A 19,946-nucleotide genomic window follows, 5' to 3' on the forward strand; every position below is an offset into this window, starting at 1 on the left:
GAAGAAATGAGACATCGATCTCTATATATTAAGTTTCTAAAGTAAGTTGTACTGAGTCTAAGCAAGTTGCTTTTGCCTCTCAGTGTTTTCAGTAGCATGAAATTGAGCTGTTCTTAATCCTGATTTGTCTTCTTCTAAGCACCTAAGACATATAATACAAAATGCTCTGGAGAAAGCTTTCCTCTCAGGTGTCATTAAAGGAAGCACTGGAACAATCTGACTTAGTCTAACTTTTGAATGTCTAAGTTAACCATGATGTGATCCACTCCACCCCTTTCAAGATATTTGAGCAGACGTCAAGTTTTCTTTTCAGCTGGCTATTTCATTATGTACATTAAATCATTAGCATGGGGAAAAAAAACCCAAAAAACAAAAAACAACAACAACAACAAAAAAAACCACCAACCCAAAAAACCCCAAAAAACCCCACAACCACCTTAGAATCATTAGGGGAAAAAAAAAAAAAAAAAAGTTTGGAATCAATGGCATGGAGATTTCTCTGTAAAATCATAAAAGTCTTAAGTAAATAAAAAGGGGTTTTTTTTGCTTTTCTAATGTCAGTTAGACATAGTTAGTGGGTATCTGCTTCCCAATTTTGTGCTTTTAATGAAGATGAGTTCTGATATTGTTGTAAAATAAGTATCACCAGGTTTCAATTCTGAGGAAAAAAATAGCCTGTTATGAGTTGCTTCTCAACTCCAAATGGGATGAAAGTAGAGAATTCTTTTTTCCCTCAATTCAATGCTTTCTAAATTCTAGAAAGCTAAATAAACCCCATATTTTTCTATGAGTAGCATACTTTACCTTTTTCAGCTTCTTTTGCTTTTTTTTTTTTCTTTTTCCCAATAGCACAGAACTGGAATTTATAGATTGTAGTTTAGATTTTTGTAACATCCATATTTTTAATTAAGTATGGGATTCATCATCATGATCACATAACAGTATGCCTTTCTTATGAGAAGTGATAAAGATTGATTTAGGTGTGTCATTTTATATCATATGCTATCTTTACAAAATGCTAAGGTAACTAGACTTTAATGTTTCCTTTAGAATGTACAGGATAAGAAAATCTAAAAACACTCGCTTTTGTTCTAGGAAAAAAAAATCTGAGGAGGTGTCACAGTAAACTGAAAACAATCATTCTCTTGCCCTACAAAAAATACATGCAGAAATTATTCATATTCATATCTCTGAAGCCCTAATAAATGGAACACAAAAATAATTGTTTCCCTCACATTGCAGGATTACAGATTTATTGAACTCTTAATAGTTAACAATCTTGTTGTTTTAGTCAACATGATAATTCTACTTGTTGATCATGGCATGCAATATAGTTCTTCCAGGTAGATGATAATGAAAGATTTCTCTACCTTACTTTTGCTATAAATCTTTTATTTTATATTCCAAATGTAGCACCAGTGCATTTATTTCTGAATGGTAGTGCAAAAATGCAATTTGTTTGACTCAGTTTGTGATTTATAACTCTGTACTACTTCATTGGAATTTCTTTTTTTTTTTGTCATGAAAGTTGGGTGGCTGTAGTAAGAATTCTGCTCTTACAAGGGAGAGTCAGAGGCACAAAATAGAAAAGACATACACTAAACAAAGGCTCAAATGAGATACGGAAAGAATAAAACTTGTTTTTGGAACATAACAAAGTGAACAATAATATATTTGCTCTGTGCATCACATTGTCTTTTTATTTCTATAATGTTCCTTTCCCTTTTATTGTTTTTTTTCCATTTTTATGTAGAAGGAAATGAAAATAAAAAATACGCAGACAAGAAGTTTGAATCCTCTAGCAAATCAGAAAGCAGATGTATTTCATTTGGAATTTTAAAGTCAAGTTGAAAAAGAAAGTAAAAAGAAAATTTCTGCGATGATTTTGTTGGAAGTTGCATCAGAAGGACTTAGTAAAATGATATATATTAGATTAAAATTAGCTTCAGTTTTTTAATCCCGTGCTACTTTCAGGTCTCTTGCACAGCTGAAATAATAGAATGAGGATGCTCTAGACTGGATACACATAAAGGTACATGTTGTCTTGCCTTTCTTTTCTAACCCAGTTGATATTCCTATCCCATTAAGTTTCCCTTCTTCCAAGTATAGCTGAATCTTTTTTAATGGGTGTATTGTCTGACTCCACTATTGAAAAGCGGAACCTCTGCTTTTTAAATGCTTGAGTCAACATGGAGGTATCACAGGAAGTTTAAGAGCTGCTTCCATTGTGATTAATACAATCAAAACTTTCTGAAATGTGCCATTCTCTGTACAAATCATCAGAGAGCAAATGGAGAGGAAGTGGCAGCACCATCTGCCATGTTGTAAGCAGCATCAAACAGGGGTGACTAAAGAGAGTGGAAAGCAATTCATTTGCTCATGTCCTCTTACCTCCCCTAATTCTGCTGAGCAAAGTTGCTGGATTAAACTATGCAACTAGAAGAATTAGTTGAAAGCCTGGTATTTTCTCACTTGTTTTACATTTCTGTACAAATTTTTGTACAGAAAAAATTTGTTATAAATTTGTTATAGTATTTAAACTGGAATTTGACTGGTGAAACCAGTGGGAATGGGCACCTTCCTCCTTATCTGTTCCCACTGAATTTCTCTTATTTTTTTTTTATTATTTAGGGTAGGCCAGTCCTCTTAAATTAATGGCAAATGACTACAATTTATACAGACTTCCTTGGAATTTTACATAATGAAGTACTAGGAGAAGTTTTACTAATGCCTTAGAACACTGGAAAAAAAGAATTCACTGATCTTAGAATTCATTATCATGAAGAAAAGTTTTCAAGGGTACAGGAATCTTCCCAGAAATAGCTTATGCAGTTAAGTACAGAAGAAAATCAGGATCACATTTCAGGTGGGGCTGAAATGAGTTCTTGTATGTCAAATGTACATTTGTACTGGCACATTTTAAATACTGCTATATTTCTTAGGAATGTAAGGCTCTGCAATTCTTGATTTTAATGTGGATAGTAGGAATTTTTGCAAGTAATCTTGATTAATACTGTTGATCACATCAGGAGGCCTTTTTAGAAGGGACACTTTTGACTCCTCTATTACAGGTATCACCACCAAATCGTTGTTCAGAAGCCTATTGACTAGAGAAATGATTGTGAGGGAGTGGACATAAAAAGCAAAATAAATGTTCATCTCAGATTTGGTTCAAGGCTTGAGATTCAAGGGAAGGTTTCTGTTGACATAAGAAATGAGGACATAGCTATTCGTATTGTTTATGATGAGCAGTAGAATTTTAAGGCTGACTGATAGCCTTGACGTGAAGCTGGAGGTTTTAAATTTAAAATCTGTCAAGGAGAAGGTTAAGGCTTATGCTTTATTAGGAGTGAGGATAAGATGGTACTAGAAAGTATTATGTGTACAGATAGTGAGCCTATGCTTGTCTGCCCCATCGAACATGTTTTTCTGCATAACTTTTGCAAAAGTCTGAGATCGTATTTTAGGGTAAAATAAAATGTGTCAGCTATTCTTTTCAATGACAAATGGCATAAAAGCCATCAGAAAAAAAAATAATGTGACAAAGATCATCAATGAGATACCATTAGATAACAAAATTTTGAAATTCTTTGTTAATTTTTTTAGTTACTGTTGTGGGGTTTTTGGTTGTTTTTTATTTGGGCTTTATTTTAAGAGTAATACACTATTTTTTCCATTAGTTGTCACTGAGTTAATGTATAGAAATAAATACACAAAAAGTGAGCTGTCCACATTATAAACTTTTCACAATGACAAACTCAGTGACTTAAAAATTTCCTAAAAATTCTTTTAGGGGGCACAGCCCATATAACTTTCACTATCCATAATGAATAACTTTCTTTGATAGAATTAGCATTTTTCATTGGTATAATGCCAAGTAGTTATGCTGAAAATTAAAGTTGATTAAAAAAGAGGATAAAATATCTGAAACTCTTCAGTCATGCAGCTGTCAAATCTGAAAATCTGGTGGAAAGTATTGTACAATTCCCACATTTAAAAGAAATGAAAGAATGTTGTTTGCATTGTCATCTTTACTGCTTTTCAGATGAACAGACAGTATTTCAATTATAAATCCGTTTCAACAACAATAGCTATTCATTTTTATTCATTAAAATAAAAAAGTCTAAATAACAAATGATGTGACACTTGGATTTTTCTATAACTGCATATTTATTCATGAGGGACAATGCAAATGCCAGATGTACAAAATAATAGGATTTTTTTTTCTTTTTCCATGGGTTTGGTTTCTATAAATATAATGCATGCCTATGTATGTTTTTTTGTCACCCCTGTGTGTATAAATACAGTGTGGGTGAGAGTATTCTAAACACATTTATGTTTGCCTGCTCTCTGTTCATGTGTTTTCAAACTATTGTGATAATAGAGCCTTATATATATTTAAGGCTTTATAAATGCAGCTTTGAAAGCAGTTAGCTGGACAAGTGGCACAGCAGCTGAAAGGTGTTGTTATAGGATGTGAACAAACAAGGTGTTCTTCAAGTTGATACTTAAAATCATACTCTAATGATGTATTGTATCAACTGTTCTGAAAAAGCAAGTGGTAGCAACCATTGTATTGTTCTTCCTTAGTGCTTCAGCCTTCTCACCAGGGATTCAGAACTTTAGGCTGCATGTCAGATATGTAGAGGTGGTGAGAACAGAAATGAGTTTAAAAATCTGAGCTCACATTATCTATGTAGTGGCTACTCTTCCAGTATACAGAGCCTTTGCCCTGAAAAACCACACAAGAACTATAAAAAGCTGTATCATTCATGCCTTAATGGACTGTAAGATGTCAGAATAACAACATTAAACACAGTATGCTTCCTGAGCAAATGGCTTAAGCCTTCAACTGGTGGAATTAGTTCCTTTCACTAGCTACCCATAAACTATGAATTTCTCCGTACTTTTTATTACAGATTTGTGGTTGTGATAGATTGATGGAAGAAACATTACAGCAGTATATGGCTACATTTTCCATCACCTTCACAGCAAAAACCTGGAAATCTGAATTCTGAACTTCTTTTCAGAATAGACTGCAGCAAACCATCTTTGCTTCTTTCTCACACATTTGGTTTTGAGTGTGCCACATGCAGACTGCTTAGATCATGGAACAACGTGGAAGATGAATGCAGTATGCTTTAAGAGCCTATGCATCATTGAAATTATTACTGTTCCTGTTTTTCTGTGTTATTTACCCACAGATAATGGTAGCAGGCATTTGGACATTCCTTAGAAGTACAAAAACTCAACACCTAAACTAACATTAATCCTCCATTTCACTGGTAAAGAATTTAATATTGTTTTGATTTTATTTGGGAGTGGTCTAGATGTTATTTTAGATATTTTGCAAGAAGAGATAATCTCTGACATAATATAAACTAGTTCTTTCTTGTTCCAAATAGCTCTAAAATGTTGCTTCAGAAGTGTCCTAAGACTTCAGTTGTTTCTTTCAGCCCTGGCTGATATTAGCAACTCAGATAGATGGGGAAAATGTACTTGCAATATTTTTCATCCTAAATGCATTTTTCTTTGGTGAACTTGTTTTGATTACATATTAAATGATTCCCTACCTTATCAGTAGCAGTGTCTTAGCTTCACTGCCTACCTCATGTGCTCATTTCAGAAGCTCCACAGACAAGTAACTACTGTAGAATATGCCCAAGTATACCCATCCTACATTCCTTTTATGCACTTATTTCTCACCACATATTTGTAGCGCTGAAGCAGCTCTGTTCTCAAATGGGGAATCTTTGTGATGTACAGACTTTGACGTTCCTTGAAACATTATTGTCATGTTACTCATTAGGTTCCTGGCAGTCCCTCTAGCACACACAACATATCTCTAGTGAACTGACCTACACTGGAACAAGGCATGCCTTGCTCAAGTACAGCTGAGTCTCTCATAGCATTAGTTTTGCAAAACAGCTCCATCTAATTTGCTTCTTTTTGTGTGCAGCTGAAGCACTGAGTGCAGCTGTAAGCACCCTCTGGACCATAAATCTTTTTTAACATGCCTTCTTTCAACAGCAACATCCTTACCTTTCCATATCATCTGCCAGCTGAGAAAAGGTAAAAATGTCTTGTAATAATGGTTTGTTTACTTTATCCACATATTAATTTACCTTCTGCATTCAGAAGAGGAAATGAAGTGGCAGATGGACAGGGAAGGCAAGGGCACAGAATAGCTCTGGGCACTTGTGATCTTTAAAGTAGAGCCAATATTTTCCTCTGCAAATTTCTTCAGAGTCCCTGAGCTGTAACACCTTGCTTCACTGGAACCTCTGCTGCAAACCTTCCTTCAGCAAGTGCACAGAATATCATGGCAAAACATGGCTAGTTGCCACAGAATGAATACTTACTGCTTGCTTGTTTTAATGCTTATATGGGAATTCCTGTCTTGGATGTGAAGGTACATTAGTACCTTGTTAAAGACAGGAAATATTATTAAGCACATATTTCCAGGTTATGAGGAAGGAGAGCAATTAGATATTTTTCTGTCACTGCAAAGTTCAGCGTCAATAAAAGCTTTATCTGTGGTAGTTTATGGGTATGATCACATAAATACTTTGCAGGCTTATTACATTATCAGGTTCTAGCTGCTTGCACAGCCCTCTTCCTGGTAGGTGTAGCGTGAAAAGGCAGTGGGATTTTTCTCATGCATTGCATTCTATAGTCTGGAAGTTTACTTTGAGTTGTCACAAAGCCTTCATTTTCTCTAACAGAAACTTCAAACTTCATACTAAGATGTTAGAAGTTAAAATAGATACTAGTTAATTTTAACTTAAAGCCTAAGAGTTGATGTTAGCAGCAATAAAATCCACCAGAAAGTCAGGATATGGAGCTATAAGCATCACCATGAGAAAATTTTCTGAGTATGGAGGATTATGCAGCATCAAACCTGGGGATTTCTGAGCAGGAAATCTGGAGCTGTTTCTGTTTAGTGTTTGTTAGCATTCAAGGAATCATTTCTCTGTGCTTCCTTTACTCGACTGCACCTTAATACCCGACACTGCTACTTGCAAAGAGTCCAAAGAGTGATAATACCCACCTATTAATATCTTCCCATTTATATTATGAAGTATTCCAGAAAGGTATCAAATATTGACTGACTTCTTGTTTCCAGGAGTACCATTACTAACAGTTGCTCCTAACTAGCCAGGCAGAAAAAGACAGGAGATTGGCTTGCAAATAATGAAAAGATGGGGGTATTTGTTAGTTTTCAAAAATATGACTGATTATGCTTTCTTTTCATCCAATGTATCTATGCAACTCCTCTCAGTTTGTGTTATTCAGGTTTATGTTTTTTCAGTTGTTTTTTTTTTTTTCTCTAGAGAAACATACTCTTCTCTTTCATTGTTCCATTGTTATTTCATATCAAATGGAAAACTTTATGTAGTTAATTAATCTAAAAAATGGTCTTTAAGATGCTCACCTTTAGTGGTTACTGCACACTATGTGAACAAAGCAATACAAAGAGATCTCATTGACATGCATGCTTATGTTTCATATATTGTGAAAAAAAATGTAATCACAAGCTTATTATTGACTCATAATTTTAGGTAGCTGTTAACACCCAGTATTAATGCAGTGAAACATATCTAGTTTGTTCCTCACTTTGTTTTCACTACCACTGTGTTTATCACTCTTAAAGGACTTAAATTGCTTTTCCTTCCAGTGTCATCTCATCTGTCAGTGCAATAATTGTTCATTTCTCTATTTGGATTCATTACAAATTTTCACCAGAAAAGCCTCTAAATGGTTTCACCATTCAAATATTTTTCTGTGTGTTCAAATATTTTACACAAATTCTTACTGAATTATGCATGTTTTGATGTTAAAACTGCAGCCATCTCTATGTATTTTTAATAAAACTTCTCAACAATACTGATTGATCATAAAATGTAAAACATATGCTAAAATATATGACACCATTCCCTAAATGAATAGTGAACTTTTATTTTGCTAATCTCTGATTTATTAATTGATATTCCATTTTATCTTTTGTAAAATCAGAAAGAAAAAAAATTAAACAACAAAGGCTTAATCAAAATATTTTCATAGCTTTGCTGTATCTTTTGTTAGATAAGAAAGCAATTCAAACAGCCATGAAGCAGAATAGTTTTTATAAATACTGCCTCATGGAGCCAAAAATTCTCTATAACGTATTCTTATGTTCATTATCGATGTTTTTAAGTTACAAAATAAACAAGAGAGATAAAACAGATTAAGAAAGGTAAAAACAAAGCCACTATATTTTTTTTTTTTATATAGTCTATATAATTAGTGTTCATTCTTTTTGGGTTGTCTCATTCCCGATATACTGGTCATTTTATTAAATTTGACTGTTTTAAAATGAAAAAAATAAATATCAGTACTGCATTTTTGCATTTTTGGATCGTATATCAGGATCTGAGAGTCTTCTGATCTTTTGTTGAGTCTTATGACTCTCAGAAGAAGCTTCTCCAGATCCGGATGTTGTATGACAGTCATGTTACTTGAAGAGTGGACTAAGCAACTTTATCACTGACTGTTTTACATATAGAATAGTATTTATTCAGATTCACACAATAATCCTATTATGTAACCAAATCTATATACTATGTGGGATCTCAGTGATAGGTGATGTATAAAAGAGAAACTGATTTATTCATCTTTTTAAATTCCAATAAAGCTGGTGCATGCAAGTTTTTTTCTTCTCAAAAGGTTATGCATTCAAGAAAATGCCAGCAATCCTGGCTTGCAGGCATATGTTATTCAGCTTTGCCTCAAAGATAATCCTTTCTTATAATTCTTCCTCCAGGATGGCCAGACAATTAGTTCAAGTGATTTTAAAATCTCAACTGATGAAGGACTAGAAAGTATTATGTTTCATGGTGCTTCTTTTCCTGCTAGCTATAAATAATTCACCTTATATTGAGATTCAGTGGGAAAAAATGAGTGCAGAAGAAAGACTTGAGGATATTTGTAGATGAAAAATTAGACATCTCCCTGCAATGTGCACTTGCAGCCCAGAAAGCCAAATGTATTTTGGTTGCCTCAAGAAAGTGGCCAGTAGGTCAAGGGAGGTGATTTTTCCCCTTTGCTCTCATGTGAGACCCCACCTGGAGTGCTGCATCTAGTTCTGGGGTCCTCAGCACAGGAAAGACATGGACCTGATGGAATTGGTCCAGAGCAAGGCCACAAAAATAGTCAGAAGGATGGAACACCTTTTAAAGAAAAGCTGAGAGAGCTGTAGTTCTTCAGCCTGATCAAGTGAAGGTTCCAGGGAGACCTATTGCAGCCTTTAAGGACTTGAAGGAGCCTTACATGAAAAATGAAGTGGGACTTTTTACTAGACTTTTTAATAGGACAAGGCACAACTGAAAGAGGGTAATTTTATATTGAATATAATGAAGAATGTTTTGACTATGAGAGTGATGAGACACTTGAAGAGATTGCCAGAGATGTATGGGATTTTCTTACTTTGGAGGTGTTCTAGGTGAGGCTGGATGGAGCTGTAATCAATCTGATGTAGTGAAAGATATCCTTGGCCGTGGCAAGGGGTTTGGAACAAATGGAGACTTACAGGTTTGTCAGTGTGACCTTGGTGTTGGGGAGGGCCATATGGCAGATGATCTTCTGTGCCAACACATGGCACATGCAGGATAACCAAGTGATCAGGTTCACTCAGCATGGGTTTATGAGAAGCAGCTGCTGCTCGACTATTCTGACCTTTTTCTATCACAGAGTCATCAAGGTTGGAAGAAACCTTCAAGTTCATCCAATTTGACCGTCAACCTAGCACTACCACCGTCACCCTTGGATGACTTATGTCTCCCACACAGTGGATGAGAGAAAGGCTTTGGATGTAATTTACCTGGATTTTACTAAAGTGTTCTTCAAGAATAAGTATTTTAGGGTACAAAACTGTTGGAAAGCAACCATCCACATTAACAGTTTTTCTCTACTCTTCTGTGTATAATAACTTATAAACAAAAAGGAACATTTCCCTCACTACAGTATTAAATTTATATTTCAAACCTTGAGCTTTTCTTTCCTGTGACACCTTTCACTGTAAATGGGCACATTATAAAGAAGGAATAAGGCAAGGTGTATTATATGAGGTATGTATATAACATGCTCTTTAGTAGATGTCATTTTATTTCTCTGCAGTAGAAGGGAGACAAATGGACATTTTCTTACAGATTGGTATCTGAATTAAGACACATTATGTGTTTAATTTTAGGGCTTTATTTCAGTTTTAAGTTACCTACTTTTTTTTTTTTTTTTTTTTTTTTTTTTTTTTTTTTTTTTTTTTTTTTTTTTTTTTTTCCCTTCCATTTTTGCTGGTTTTCTATTTGGTTACCTAATGAGATGCCACAGACACCTCAATATGAATTTACTTCAGAACTTCATCTCATCCACACTCTGGGAAGATCTCAGCCAAAGCTAACTGCACCAGCTCTGAGAGGAGTGAGAGACAGCAGGAAAATGTGAAGTATGTGAATAAGCACTGTCTAGTTAGGTTGAAGAGGTGACCATGTGTGATTTAGAAAATATTCGGATCTTAACGCTGACTTAAAAAAGTGTCTCTTTCTCCCTGAACTCCTTTTAAGGGCTATATTCTTTTGATATTTTTTAGTAAGAAGTAGCTTTCTCAAACTCTGTGTTAAGTTGCTCTTTGACAAAGAATTGAGTACTTTCCAGAATTTTCTTTCCTGCCAGCAAAATGAAGTAATATTTACTTCCTGCTGGCCTTACTGTTATATTTTTAGATACACATCTGAGTCATAAACCAAATTTCATGTTTCTCTGCTATTACTTCAAGATGATAGTGCTCTCAGTGACATGTACCAAGCCTCCTAGATAGCTTGGCATCTTCCATTTTCTACTTGCTCAGCACATGCCTTCCAGTTACTTTTTTGCAATTTTCAGTTTATTCCATCTTGTGCAGAAATTTTCACTCCCAGGGAGAGTTCAACGCTACTTGGCAGCTGTGAATGTGTCTCCCTACTGATGACCGAAAATCACAGTTCACCCAGTTAAGGATGTGTTTCATTGACCTAAGCAATGCTAGCAATGAGGCTAGCATGAAACTCCATGTTCCAGAGCATTTCAGAAGCCTTGTGCTTTTGACAATAGATTAAAGAAGAGGAAGGACAGACATCTCCAGTATCAGCAAGAGTAACAAATATGTTAAATGAGACAGATCCAAGAAGAAATACTGAGCAGCTCCAGCATGATCTTTCAGTGAAAGAAGCTTACAAGGAGGCTGAATATGGACTTTCCACAAGGGCACATAGTGATAGGAGAAGAGGAAATGACCTTTAGCTGAAGGAGGGACAATGGAGATTGGATATTAGGAAGAAGTTTTTTTCTGTGAGGTTGGTGAGCCACTGGAACAGGTTTTTGAGAGAAGTTGTGGAATCCTCATCTCTAGAAGTGTTCAAGGTCAGGCTGGATAGGGCTTTGAGCAACTGGGTATAGCAGAAGGTGTCCCTGTCCACAGAAGAGGGGGTTGGAATTAGATATCTTTGAAGTCTGTTTGAACTCAGACCATTCCATGATTCTTTGAAAGCTGAAAAGTCTTCATGGCTCTCAGTGATTTTCATTTAAACTAGAGAAAAATTCTTCCCTGTCTCCAAAGCTGTTGTTCAGGCTCTGTCCTGGGTTGTAGTATAGTATGTGCACAAAGTATTCTATCACCATCTTCATGAACTGTTGAATCCAGGCGGGGCAGTGTTTTCCCAGACCCCCTCCCTCTAGGCCGAACTATTTCTGTTTAATGGGCCATCAAGGACCCCCTGCATGACTCATCATCCGATTGTGAGATGCTCCACCCAGGGGGAGGAACCAAGCATTCTCACCTGGATATAATCTGGGGTTTGGGACAGTACGGGGAGCCCTTACCCACTGGATTCCCAGAGGACCAGAGCTACCAGACCTTTCTACAGGATCACTGCTTCAGGAAGACCACCTCATCTAGACTGCTTCCATCACTCTGCTCAGGTTGTATTCTGACTCTGTCAGTGGTCTTTTGTATTATTGCATCTATTTTATTTTACTTTCTTTCCTTTCTTCCTATTAAATTGTATGTCTGACTTGGAGCCTCTCATTTGTTTTGCTTTCAAACCACTACAGGCTCTCATGGAGAAAGACACTGTGAGAGGTATTACTACAAGTCCTATGCCTCAGACCTACTAATATCTCAGAGCACCTGCATGTCATTTCCTGGTCCTTTATCCAACTGCGCTAAAAACCCTTTCCTTCACAAGAAGACAAGGACTGATTTCTCTAATCTTCCCCTACTCGTTTGACTAAGTCAATAGGAAAACTTCAAATGTAGAAGATGGGAAGAAGAATATCCTTCCTCATCCTTGTAGAAGCAGCTGCAGTCTTGAAATGTTACATGAAAATACCATTTCATTCTATATACCAGGATGTTCAGTTTTCTTTTCCTGGGCTGGAATGGATGGGTGAACAAAAGAAATAGCACAGTTCTGTCTTTGTCATTACTTTGGTAAAAAAATTAAACTATCACACTATCAAAGAGCATACTTTATTTTGTTAGAAGTTCATGAGTTATCATGGACCATTTGATGCTTAACAGCTGAAGTAAGGGTTAATAAGATCCCTCACTCAGTGGCAGACTTTAGGACATTAGGTATTGTATTACCCAGTGCATTTTGCAATAGCTAAAATTTTTACCCTCTGCTCATGAGGTCAGGGACCTAGGGACAAAGGAAATGGAAAGGGCTTAGATGCTGGTTGATTTCTTTGCCTTCATTTTCACAGGAAAATTGTACTCTCAGGCTGGCTGGTCAGAGCCATTTGACAGAAGCTGTGAGAATGCAATACTCCTCAGAGAAGCAGGAGAAAGGGATAGAGTACCAAGCAAGTTGAACATACACCTATGGGACCAAATGAGATGCTGGCAGAGCTCACCAAGGTTGATGTGAGGCTCCTGCTGCTTAAAAGTTTACATGTAATGTAAACTTTTTGTGATGGCTGGTCAAAAGCAAATACCTCATCCTCTTCAAGACAGGCCAAGAGGGGGAGCAAAGAGACTACAAGACAGGAAGTTTTTACACCATTTTTTTTTTTTTTTCAGTTCATGTGTTACCTGATGCAGGATTAAATAGGTTTCCAAATGGCGGTATTCCTGCTCCTTAAGAGGTAGGTATGCATGTGAGAATTAACATGCCTGCATTCTGTTTTGCTCAAACACAAACTCAAGTAAACTAAACCTAGTGTGATCTTCTGAAAATGTACTCATTCTAAACAAGACAAGCAGTACTCTTTTCTGTGTTGTATTCCTAGCACACCTCTACTCTTCTTTTGGGAGCAGGGGTGATAGAAGAGTTGTTGCTAAGCAGCAGCTGTCACCAGAAAGGTCTGTATTGTGGTAGTGGATTAAGTGCCACTGAAGTACCTCTCTTCTGAAGGCTTTCTGTCTGTTAACTGTTGAAATAATTTATAGCCATAGTATTCAGCCCAATGTGTATATCCATTTTCCCCTTTCCACCCATCCATATTGACGATGATGTCTGGTGACTTAAGAGCTGTCTATATTTCTTGATGTTAGTATTCTGAGGAATTCTGGCCCTAGAGCCAGACTGGACAGTGCTGGAGTAAAAGTCTACCTGTACTGACTTGCTACTCACTAATACGATCCCCAGTCCTACCATTTTGTTAAGGAAAACAATGTTAGCTGTATGAATAGCTCCTTAATCCTTGTCTTAATTTCCCATTAAAAATATATTTTCTTCCTCACAGACATAGTTGTTATGTCCAGCTCTCAAAATATTGGTTGCAGAAAATGCTTTTGAGAACAATTTTTTTCTGCTCATGAGAAAGGTATTTCAATAACTGCATTTCATGAAAACTCAAATCAGAACAAGTACCATCTTTTCCACAGGAAAATTAGCCTTGATTGGGCAGTACCTACTTTTCTTAAACTTTGTGGGCTATGACTATATGGACATGCCACTGCAGCCTAGACATCATTAAAAGATATTTTTAAAAGCTACAAAAAATATGATGTTATTTCTGGCATAACCTTTGCTCCAGCTTTGAATTACTGACTACAAGAAATTCAGAGGTTTTATGACGTTCTGATGGGCAGAAATTACAGAAACACCCATGTAAGATGTGGTAATGTGCTTTGGAAAGAAAAACAACTAACACCTTCTCACCCATATGGATAGTTGTGACTAAGGAAAACTCTTTTCCACTTGGAGACTTTTAAAGTTATATTCAACTTTGATATTTGGCAGTGCATTTTGGAAAGATGTGTTAGTTATGCACCATAGCACAGATAAAATCTTGGAAAGAGATGAGAGGTAGAAAAAAAATCACACTCATAGAGGTTGTAGCTGCCTGAAATTTACCTGAGGATGTGGTCCAGATGGCTATGGCAGTGATATTGTCCTCTGACATGAAAAAGATTGTCTTGCATTAATTGATATTGGGTGGTACAGACTGCACATGTGGATCTGCTTTCTAGACACCCTCATATGATACATATTTTTTAGCTCCGAATAGCTTCAACATTTGCTGAATTCTAAAACCTTCATTATGAAAACTTTAATGTGGACTGATTTTTGTATTCTTCTTCTTCTTCAGAGAATTTCTAACCTGATCAGCTTTATCCTGGGATACCTTAAATTGCAGTACAAATTCCTCTGGAGTATGTCTGGCCACTGAAAAAAAAAAAAACCCAACAAAGAAACAAAAAAACCCACCAAAAAAACCCCCACAAAATATGAATACAGCTAAAATCAGACTCTGAAATCTAAATTGATTTTACAGTTTAGTGTCCAGGTGCCAGTGATTAATAACCTTGACACAAAGTGATTGCAGTACTTCAGACATTTTAAGACTGGTCTGCTGATTGATTTTTGTCAGAATTTGGGGTGTACTGTTTCTCAGCACATGTTTCTGGAAGACAACAAAAAGCAAGATATGTGTATTTGGTTCCACTCCTGAGACACTAATACAAAAGGTGTAAAATTTCAGTCAAAACTTGAATCCTAACACAAGTGAAAAATACATGTAAACTCTCTCATTTTTAATGTCAGGGCAGTGAGAAATGGAAAAAAACTGCATAGGGCCCAAATCAGATAAAATACATATTATACCACCTATCCTTAGTCAAATAATCAGTTATATTGTCCTGAGGCAACCTTAACCTGATGGAAGGCAACTGTAGTTGTCCATATGTCTGGAAAAGGGAAAAGAGATAAAGAAATCTGATGTGTGGAAAATATGTGTTAAATTACAGTACATTAGGTTCTGCAGTCCCCAGAGCTATTTTTTTCTTTTTTCTGTTTTGTAAACCGAAGTTTATTAATCAAAGTCCACATAAACAGTTTGCTGATTGTGATACCTTGTTACAGCCTGTCTGTGCTCCCAAACATCGATCACCTTGACAGCCTTTAAGAAGGTATTGTGATAAGGAACACTGAACAAATGTATGGACAATCATTACCTTCCTTTCTGATTACGGGGGTGGCTCAGGCAGTGCTGGGGTGAACAGCAATAATATCCAGGGGGCCTGGTATTCAGTGATATAGGAAATGTCTACTCCAATGCATACCTCCTGTTTAAGTGTGCAACCCATTGTGCTTTAGTACAACTCAGTTTTTTTCAACACTTTGTATATTGGTATATTCACATTTTCTTAAATTTGGGAAATTGTGCTTTAGTTCCTTTTTAGACCACAGGGACTCACAAGCTACAAAATCTGATCTTCCTTTACCTAACTTTTTATTGAAGAGAACTTACATATTTTTTTTAATTTAAAATGTCACTAGTAATGGGATCAACTCGTCATTTAAATTTGAATTAAAGATTTAAACAATTTCTCAAGCTCACCAATTTCATTTCTTCCTTAGGGATTGGGGGTTAAGCAATGCTTTAGAGCTCTTAATGGAGAAAAAATTGGACTGACCTCATATAAAATAAGCTGAAGTTTTTACTTAAGACTTTTTTATTTAAAATAGTATAGTTTTAACAAAAATGCTACAGCTTTGTAATACTACTTTTAGAGATTGCAGAGACAGGACTAGCATATGAAAGATCGGCAGGTTAGGATATTTAGAAATTACAACTATGTTAGTGTGATTATTATTTATTTTGCAATGCATTATGCATGTATATAGTAATTTTACCTTTTATTCCTCATTTTGTGGTTTAATATTTAGATATTTATTTCTGAAGTTATATAATAAAAATATTTTTGGTGAAGAACAAACACATCTCAAAGTGGCTAATTATTGATCAAAGTAGGAAACCTTTCTCCTTTTCAACAACCAGTTGAACTCTTTTTACTTTCAAGAATTTCAATAAAATATTCATCAATAAACTTCTGATGATTTTCTTTCTTCAAATTTGGAGGCAAAAATGTTTTTACTTCCATTAAAGTCTGAACTAAAAGCTTTCATTTAAATTAATTTCAGTCATTCAGGAGCTTTTTTTTTTTTTTTCCATTGGTCCATTTAATATTTACTTGTTCTTGATTATTGGATATTCAGACTTGGATGTCTGAATATTTGAGACTTGGAGCTCTTATATTGAGTAAGAGTGATGGGACTGTGAAACATCCTGGAGTATAAGTTTTTGTTTTGGTAGGGAAGATGGGTTCTTTGAGGCTAGATGTTTCTACGATTTATTATTTATTATTGAGATCTGTTGTAAAAGTATTAAAACACCACTAATAAACCCAAAACTATTTTAAAATAACAAGTGTCTGACAGAAGAAAATTAAATTCTTTAGTTGTTACCAGTGATCATTTGAGATAACTTCTTCTTGTATATTTTGCTGCACATGGTAAGGACAAGACCCTTGACTGTCCTGTAGTATCTTGAATGCTGTGGTAAATCAGAGACATTGAAAGTTATTCTGTGAGAAAGCTTAAACAGTACTTAAAAAACCCCTTCCTAACTGAGGTTTGGGAGGGGGGTGTATGTGTGCATTATTAATAACTCTGCAATATCTCTACCTTTGCTTTAGTTTTTCTGGAACCAGTGCAGCTCCTGGTAGTTGTGTGAAGATTTTTTATTGTTGCTCCTTTTGAGAGAAAACCTGGGATAAAAAAGCCTTGCTGCACAGTTCTTTTCAAGGAGATAATTTAGTTTGTTACCAAACCAAACAAAGTGGAAAATGACACAGTATCAACACCATGCTGAGCTCATCAGAGTGATATAGACTGTGCTCCAGATTCAGACACATGTATCTGCCAAAAATTGCTATTGAAAGCAGAAAAATGAAGGTAATAATACTAGATTTAATTTGGAAAATATTAACAATTCTTCTTCTGGTATCTTTACACTATCCAAGGCATAATTTTTAAGGTGGTCTATGCTAGCATGCAACATTACCACAGGATTCTAACAAAGCACCAAAGATACTCATTGTTTAATTTCAGAAAGATGGTTTGAAATAGGGTGATTAAGGAGCTTCCTTGCTCTGCAAAATTTAAATGATGATTCTTATGCTTCTCTGTTTTTTCTAGGTCTAAAACCCCATCCTGTGCGCTTGGAAGCCCCTGTATATTCTTCTTTGGCGCAGTAGGATCTCTGCTTAAGCATTTTGTCTCTCTCCTCTGGGAGGGGCACTTGTTTCTCCCATGAGACCTGTTGTTCAGGAGCAGTCAGACAGAATTCCCAGGACCAGAATAATTAATATTTTCACCATCATCTGCTACTCATAAAAATCTTTGGAAAGACTCTTGACTACCTCATGTGAAGTAATGGTAGGTGGACTGTGGGAGTTTGACAAGAGTTCATTGCATGGTGATTTGTAATCCTGTAAGAACTGTGGTGGTTCATCCATTCAAAAGATGCATCTGCTTATTTTGCAAAGATAAAGGAACTGGAACTCAGCAGATATTAAGAAATTGCCTTAAATAAATAAAGGTAATATATTGATTGTAGACTGAGAAGATGATTAGAAGACATAGTAAAAGCTATTATTCTCATAGAAGTAGTCTGTGTACAGTTTATGATACTTTCACATTTGGAAAAAATATAAATGCAACTGTTTAGCTCAGCTTCAAATAAACAGGTCTCTATGGCCACTTGCACTTAGCTAAAATGCTATAGCCCTCTTTTCTGATCCCTGGCATATTTCATAGTTAAATTATGTCTTGCAACATTGTGTAACCTCTGTGATCCATATGTTGATTTTCAACAGTTAAGGAAGTTCTTCCTGTGAAATGACATTTTCAAAAAAAAAAAAAAAAAGCCGTTAAATCTATCCTGCAAGTTCTGTGCTACCTATTCATTCATTATCTAGATATCTGAAGATGTTTGTGTTAGAAAAAGTCCTTGTATATCAGATATCCAGCAGTCCCTTGTCTTGGATGTTTCCATTGTTCTGTGAACTGGACTGTGAATTTAAAAATCAGCACTACTGGGCAACTGATGAAAGTTAGTGAAAATCCCTTTTTAAACTCTTTGTGGTCATAGCCTTTCCCCAGGTGCTATAACAATTCTGTTCAAAGGTGTTATTTTTTAAGCTTGTATTCCCACAAGGTGTCGTGTCAGTGTAGTGGAAGTTGCTGAGGGAGTGGTTTCAAGTTTAATCCCTCACCATGGAAAGCACTGTCATTCTTACATTTGGCATTCAGAACAGATTAGGAGGTCTGCATTTCTAAAAGCTTCCTAAAAAGAGGAAAATTACCGAGGGTAGAATTTGCAGGGTTAAGGAAAAGTATGAAGGAAACCTGACAAGGATTAACAGACTTTATAGTATAACATTGGGTCATTTCATGTGCTTTGTGTTTGCAAGTGTAAATAAAAATGGTGGGATGTTCATTTATTCAGGTTTGGAGATTTTTAAAGGAATGGAATGTAATCAGCAGATGAGTCTTTGAATTATTTTTCAGTACACGCAGGATACATCTGGAGACTTTGTAAGTCTCATCCAAAGTAATTTTAAGCAGTTTAGAAGAAAACAAAACCTTCTAAGAATTTCTACGTTGGCTTTGTTTAGAAAATACAATTATGAAGGAATGAGAAGAGAATATGGTGCAGTGGGATATGTAATTTACATTTACATTTACATTTACATTTTTTTGTTGAAGCATTTATGAAAGTAGTTTGGTCACAAAAAAGCAGCTAAAGTTTTGATTATGTCTCAAATGGTTTTTAAATTAAATATAGATGACAAACTTGAAGTTGTCCACAGGACTTGTTAAGGTAAATACAATATTAAATAATTGAAGAATTACGTCCCTCCCCACAGTCTTTTGATAACATTTTTAAACTTTTTTTTTTTTTTTTTTTTTTTTTTTTTTTTTTTTTTTTTTTTTTTTTTTTTTTTAGCTAAGCAACATAGTCTTTGCTTTCTTTTTCTACTTTCACTTAGAGATTTTTTCACAGGAACAGGATAAAGTGGAATTATTTACGGAGTAGTTAAAAAACAACATAACTACAGTTTAGAGAAAGCCAAAAATGTATTAATGTGGTTCCTGTAGTAGAATTACTTATTTTGTCAGAAAATTTAGTGTTCCATTGGTGTGAATATGAATAGTGTCACTGACATGAATGACAGTGACAACAGGCAGTAGAATAGATATTGGGTGCTGGACATTAGGTTCAACCTGTTCTCATGTGGTTGCTTTCATTGGTGCATTCTGGTGATTCAGGACAGACACCAGTAATTGTAGCACCAGAGCTGGAAGGTGGGGAGCTCCCACTGCTCTTAGATGTAGAATGTTGATGCATCAGTGCATTGGGTCTGGCTGATCTGGAGCTCCTTTCCCCATGTCAGCGCTAAACAGTTCTGTGTTCTGCATTGGTGGCGGGAAAGGTGTTGATAACACACCAGAGTTTTGGGTACTGCTGAGCGGTGCTGACACAGCATCAGCACTGTCTCTCAGCATTCCACAAATCAAGGGGCTGGGGGTGAGCAAGATCCTGGGAGGAGATGCAATTAACCAGGTGACGAAATTAACCAA

The 19,946-nt window shown here is 35.7% G+C and overlaps 1 long non-coding RNA gene across 1 annotated transcript; it reads left to right on the forward strand.

Annotated features, from left to right (window-relative positions):
- Nucleotides 1-11,901: 11,901 nt before the first annotated feature.
- Nucleotides 11,902-19,085, forward strand: LOC136302640 (uncharacterized). The gene is made up of 3 exons (XR_010724100.1): nt 11,902-11,991; nt 13,094-13,158; nt 17,499-19,085. It is a non-coding gene; the product is annotated as an uncharacterized lncRNA (long non-coding RNA).
- Nucleotides 19,086-19,946: the final 861 nt, after the last annotated feature.

This window comes from Chamaea fasciata, unplaced genomic scaffold, assembly GCF_029207755.1.
Source record: "Chamaea fasciata isolate MVZ Bird 193981 ecotype frontalis unplaced genomic scaffold, bChaFas1.0.hap1 SCAF_1, whole genome shotgun sequence".
In the NCBI taxonomy this organism is placed as follows: Eukaryota; Metazoa; Chordata; class Aves; order Passeriformes; family Sylviidae; genus Chamaea; species Chamaea fasciata.